The sequence below is a fragment of the Trachypithecus francoisi genome, unplaced genomic scaffold (assembly GCF_009764315.1).
Source record: "Trachypithecus francoisi isolate TF-2019V2 unplaced genomic scaffold, Tfra_2.0 Contig01474, whole genome shotgun sequence".
In the NCBI taxonomy this organism is placed as follows: domain Eukaryota; kingdom Metazoa; phylum Chordata; class Mammalia; order Primates; family Cercopithecidae; genus Trachypithecus; species Trachypithecus francoisi.
Window position 1 is genome coordinate 20,688,722 of NW_022681435.1, and position 6,665 is coordinate 20,695,386.

General features: G+C 44.2%; 1 long non-coding RNA gene across 1 annotated transcript; it reads right to left on the minus strand.

Moving 5' to 3' along the window:
- Positions 1–487: 487 nt before the first annotated feature.
- On the minus strand, positions 488–5,365 carry LOC117062386. The gene is made up of 2 exons (XR_004428345.1): positions 3,007–5,365; positions 488–1,381 (listed from the first exon to the last, which is right to left on the minus strand). It is a non-coding gene; the product is annotated as an uncharacterized LOC117062386 (long non-coding RNA).
- Between the last annotated feature and the right edge of the window lie 1,300 nt (positions 5,366–6,665).

Sequence of the window (6,665 nt, forward strand, 5' to 3'; positions counted from 1 at the left end):
CCTCTCAAGCTCTGACCCCACCTGCAGTGCCAGCCCAGGGTGGGCTCCTGATCCCTGGGCTGAGATCAGCTTCTCATTCCCCAGTCACACGGGCCAGTCAGGCAGCCCAGGCCCCAACACGCCAATCCCAGCCAGCACGCAGGCTTCTCAGGCTTTTTCTGAACAGTTGGGAGAGAAGTTTTGTTTGGGCTGAGATGGCCAGGCTCTGAGGATGCGGTGGCCAAGAGTCACCACAAGGGGAGAATCTGCCGAAGGGGAAGCCAGCCCAGAGGAAGGGGGAGGAATGGAGAGGGACTTCTGAGGATGTCCTTCGAGTTCCCGACTTTCCAGTTACCCAAATGACACATTCTCTTAGTGGCTTAAGCAAGTTCGGGTTGAGTTTCTGTCATTTACAGTGGAAAGAGCCTTGACCAGTACAGATGTTCATCATATCAATGAGTGAAAAAGCAAGTTCCAAAACATTATGTTCCGTGTGATTCCATCGTACTTGTTTTTGTTGTTGTTGTTGTTGTTGTAAGGCATACTATATACTTAATGCAATGTACACACACACACAGTCTGAAAAGTGGCATGAAAATGTTGATAGTGTTATCTCCAGGCAGAAGGATCGCAGGTGATTTTTATTCTTTTTGCTTGCTTATGTCAGTTTTCTAATTTTATTTCAGATAAGCTCACATTATTTGTGTAATAGTAAAACCATGTTATTTAAAGAGGAGAATTACCCAGAGACTCAGATATGGGAGTCCTGGCCTCTGCAGCTCTGGTCTGTGCAGCTGCTCCAGTGAGCGGGACGTAGGAGAGATACAGCCTCAGCCATCCTGAACCACTCTGAAGGCTTTATTGCTTCATCCACTGTGATCTCCCAGCCATGTTCATTTTTCTGTAATAAAGCTGAACCCGGTCGGAGTTCATTCATTCATTCATTCAAAGCACTACTGAGCACCTCTATTTTGATGTCAAAGATATAAAGATAGGAGAAACTGGACTCAGCCCTCTTTGGTGAGGGAGACCATCAAGCAGCTCTCTCCAGCGGGTTCTGTGCAAAGGGAGATGCTGCGAGTCCATCACTGTCTGTCCCTTCCACTACCCCTGCCCTACGGGGCTCTGCCAGAGCCAGGGCTGCTGCTGCTGCTGCTGCCCTCACAGAGGCCAGTCCCAGGGCCATGGGAGAGGTCTTGCACTCCAAATGTCCATAAGGATCCCCAAAAGGACTTGGGTGTGAGCCATAGCAGAGGAAAAGGAGTGGGCCAAGGCACAGGATCCTATCATTTTTCTTTTTCTCCTGATGACTTTTCATCTCATCATCTTGCAGGCCTGAGTAAGTCTCTCAACCATCTGCCCAGGAACTCAGGACAACAGCTCTTGTTCCTCCAACTCCTGCCTGTATGATGAGAGGATACACATTCTTGAGCCTCATGCCTCCTCTCTTTTCTTTTCTTTTTTTTTTTTGAGACGGGGTCTCACTTTGTTGCCCATGCTGGAGTACAGTGGTGTGATTATAGCTCACTGTAGCCTCTGACTCCTGGGTTTAAGCAATCCTCCTGCCTGGTTAGGATAATTTTTTAAAACTTTAGTTTTTGTAGAGATAGGGCTCAATGTGTTGTCCAGGCTGGTCTCAAACTCCTGAGCTCAAGCAATCCTCTTGCCTCTGCCTCCCACAGTTCTGGGGTTGCAGATGTGAGCCACTGTGTCTGGTCCATCCCTCCTTTATAAGGGGAGGGGGATCATAGCTCTTCCATACCTTAGGTTTTCAGACTACCGGGTTATAGTCATCATCTTATTTATTTATTTATTTAATCTTGAGAGAGTTTCACTCTGTTGCCCAGGCTGGAGTGCAGTGACATCACCACAGCTTACTGCAGCCTCCACCTTCAAGGCCCAGCCATCTTCCCATCCCATCCTCCTGAGTAGCTGGGACCACAGTTGTGCACCACCACTCCCAGCTAATTGAAAAAAAAATTTTTTTTTTAGAGATAGGGTCTTGCTATTTTGCCCAGTCTGGTCTCAAACTCCTGGGCTCAAGGGATCCTCCTGCCTTGGCCTCCCAAAGTGCTAGGATTACAGGCATGAGCCACCGTGCCTGACTACTATCATCATTTCTTTTTTTTTTTTTTTTTTTTTTGAGGCGGAGTCTCGCTCTGTCGCCCGGACTGGAGTGCAGTGGCCAGATCTCAGCTCACTGCAAGCTCCGCCTCCCGGGTTTACGCCATTCTCCTGCCTCAGCCTCCCGAGTAGCTGGGACTACAGGCGCCCGCCACCTCGCCCGGCTAGTTTTTGTATTTTTAGTAGAGACGGGGTTTCACCGTGTTAGCCAGGATGGTCTTGATCTCCTGACCTCGTGATCCGCCCATCTCGGCCTCCCAAAGTGCTGGGATTACAGGCTTGAGCCACCGCGCCCGGCCTACTATCATCATTTCTAAGCAGATTTATTGAGGTATAATTTGTATACTGTGTATATAATTTGTGTATGTGTATATAATTTGTATACACCACCACTGTGTGACTGAGGAGCGTCTCTATCATTCAGGAAGCTCCCTCCTGCTCACTTGCGTTCCCTCCATGCTCCTACTTCCAGCCCCAGACAACTGCTAATCGGTCTCTACAGCTGGGATTTTTTGGACATCTCATATAAGCAGAATCATATAGCAGGCATCTTTTGCACCTGGCTTCTTTCACTTAATGCTTTTCAGGGTCACCCGTCTCACACCATGTATCACTACTTTGTTCCTTTTGTGTTAAAAATAGCATTCCATTGCATTGTATGAATACATCAGATAGTGTTTATCCACTCTTCAGTTGAGGGACATTTGAATTGTTTCCACTTTTTGGCTATTGTACATAGTGCAGCTATTTGGCTATTGTACACTGTGTACACAGTGACACATATGCATGTGTCTTATGTGGGCGTATGTTTTTATGTCTCTTCAATTCCTAGGAGTAGAATTACTGAGTCTCATAGTACATACATGTTTCACTTAAAAACAAACAAACAAAAAAACTGCCAACCTGTTTTCCAAAGTGGTTGCACGATTTAACATTCCTATCAGCCACGTCTGAGGATTCCAGTTTCTCCATATCCTCACCAACACTCGTTATATTCCTTATAGCCATCCTAGAGGGGGCAAGGTGGTATTTCCGTCTGCATTTACATTGCATTTCCCTATGAAGAGTCATAGCTTTTATTTTCAATAGCTAGAAGGCACCCTGCAATTTAAGTAATCATTCTTTCATTGTCCTGCAGCTGGGTCCTTTTAGAATAGAACCACATTTTAAGAATTTTAGTTCACTTTCTCTCCACTTTGTGGCACTGCCTGGGTTGATGTAGTGGCAAGAGCCTGCACAAGAGGTAAGGCAAAACTGTTTATCATGGAGTTATCGGGGAGCTGCAGCCCAAGAACGTGGGGCACCCCATCTTCATTGTGGGTGCCATGGGGATTCCAGCTCCTGGAGTACACATGCGCACAGTGTTATCCTTTGATCTTAGAACGACTACCACATTGACGAAGGCCCGGGAAGTGGAAAACTGAAAATGCTGAACATTATTTGCTAGGCTGTTTTGAATGTCATGCCTCTAGAACCACTCACTGGAGTCTTTGCTGTTCTATTTTGTGATGCTTTTGTTGTTTGTTGAGGTTGGCCAGAAACCTTTGCACAAAATGAAGCACTGTTCCTTATAGGACTCAGCTTGGTTTGTAACCCTCTGGGATTTCCTAACCACCCACAGTTGCACTGCATTCACTGGGACGAAGCTTTAGGAAATTCCTCACCATTTTTTGGCCGCCCTTCTTGTCTTTTCATTCCAACGGAGACACAGCTGCTTGTTGAGATTTCCCTCCAGTGCAAAGGGAGAGACAGGAGGAGTCCTACTGACGCTTGATGCTACTCCTTCCCGCCTTCACCCCACATCCACGGCACTGTCTTCACGCAAGCGCATGGAGATTCCTGTCAAGCCCATTCTATTCACGCAAAAGCACAACACGGGGGAAAACATATCGTGCTGTTTGACTTTAGAACTCTCACACCAGGGTCCTTAGGAAAAAGTGACATCCTAGGATTTGTCATTTCCCTTTCAACAAATAACATGCAACTCTTGCAGAGAGCAGTGCTCTAATGTTAAGCATGTCTGAAAGAGCCTGTAGCCTGACCTGCTCACCTGACATGAAATCAGGACCGATTGGGTGGGTTCTTCTCAGCAGCAGATGGAAGGAGAAGGCTTTTTACTCTTTGGTGGGTGCAGGATGTTCACATCAGAAAAGCCGTGGCTGCTTTGCTGAATAAATCTCCTAAAGATTCGGATGGCTCTGACATTAGATTCCCCTTACCAAAGGATCAGGTGGCTGCGAAAGGTCAGCCTATGAGAAGCCACAGTGTCACATCAGCGGCATCTCCCTCGCCCGCTTTAATCTCAGCTCTCCAGATGCTGGTGTAAGAAGGCACTGGCTCCATCAGTGGAGATGGCATTATTACACAGGAGAGTTAGTGGCAGCTGACCCCACTCTCCAAAAAGGGCCTCATAGCCTTTCTACTTTGAGACAGCTTTTGCTCAAACCCAGTACTCCTGGGAGCCATTACATCCACCAATGACATCGCAATTTACCCAGCAACCTCCTAATACAGAAAGCCAGGAAAATCCTTGGTTCCACCCCTCTCTCACACCCAACACCAGATCTTTAAAAATAGAATATTTTAAAAGCAGTTTTAGACTCACAACAAAATTAAGAAGAAGGTACAGCGATTTTCTATATACTCCTGCCCCCCGGCATGCACAGCCTCCCCCATCATCAACATCTCCCACCAGAGTGGTGCATTTGCTACCATCACTAACCTTACACTGTCACATCATTATCACCTGAAGTTCATAGTTTACATTAGGGTTCACTCTTGGTGCTCTGCATGCTATGGGTTTGGATAAACATATGACATGGATCCACCATTGTAAATACAAGGCAAACGTAAACATACAGAAACAGTTACAGAGGGAGTTACAGATACAGATACAGTGACAGTTACAGATACAGATTAGTTACAGATACAGATACATTCAGAGATACAGTTACAGTTGATACAGACACAGATATCACTAGAGTTACAGATACACATACACATACAGCTACAGATACAGATAGTTACAATTATGCAAACAGTTACAGATAGTTACAGTTGATACAGATACAGTTACCAGTACAGACACAAATCGACAGTTACAGTTACAGACACAAATGCAGATACAAACATAGATCCAGTTACAGTTACAGATACAGTTATGGATACCGTTTTTCTTGTGTATGTGGGTTTTTTTTTGTTGTTGTTTGTTTGTTTTCTGTTTTTTGTTTTTTCACTCTTGTTGCCCAGGCTGGAGTGCAATCTCTCCTCACTGCAGCTTCCGCCTGCCAGGTTCAAGCGATTCTCCTGCCTCAGCCTTCCAAGTAGCTGGGATTACAGGCGTGCACCACCACACCCAGCGAATTTTTGTATTTTTAGTAGAGACTGGGTTTCTGTGTTGGTCAGGCTGGTCTAGAACTCCTGACCTCAGGTGATCCACCCACCTTGGCTTCCCAAAGTGCTGGGATTATAGGCGTGAGTCACTGCACCCAGCCTAGATACAGTTTTAAATACAGATACAGTTTCAGATACAGATACAAATACAGGTACACATACAGTTACAGATACAGTTACTGATACAGATACCATAATAGTCACAGATACAGTTTCAGATACAGATACAGTTTTAAATACAGATACAGTTACCATTACAGTTGCAGATACACATACAGACACAGTGACAGTTACAGTTGATACAGATACAGATATAGATACAAAGCAGTTTCATGGCCCTACAATTCCTCTACATGTCACCTTACTCATCTTACCCTCCTCACTAACTCCTGGCAACCACTGATCTTTTTCATAGGGAATCATATAGCATGTATCCTCTTCAGATTGGCTTTTTTCGTTTAGCAATAATCATTTAAGCTTCATTTATGTCTTTCATGGCTTGATAACTCATTTATTTCATCACTGAATAATATTTGGTTTTCTGCTTGTACTACAGCTCCATTCACCTACTAAAGGACTTCTTGGTTGCTTTTAGATTTTGGCAGTTATAAATGCTATAAATATATGTGTGCAGGTTTTTTGTGTGGATTTAAGTTTGTAGCTCATTTAGGTAAACACCCAGGAGCATGATTGCTAGATCATGTGGTAAGAATATGTTTAGTTTTCTAAGAAACTGACAAACTGTCTGTCAAAGTAGCTGGACCGTTTTGCATTCCCACCAGCAATGAATGAAAGTTCCCGTTGCTCCATATCCTCACCGGCATTTGGTGGTGTCAGCGTTCTGGATTTTGGTCATTCTGATAGATGTGTAGTGGTATCTCATTGTTACAATTTACAGTTCCCTGATGACACATGACGTTAAATGAATTTTAAATGGGCATTGTAAGGCACACTTACAATGTTGAAGGCATAAGGATGGCAGAAAAAACTGAAAATAATTTTTAAAAATAGAATAATTATATTAAATATTAAATTACATGTTAAATAATTTAAAAATAATTTGATTTTGGATAGTTCATGAAAGCCAGTGAAATAATCATCATGGACAACTAAATTTGATATACTCCCTTGCACCTGACTTGTGGTGGAGAATTATTTTTATGTTGATT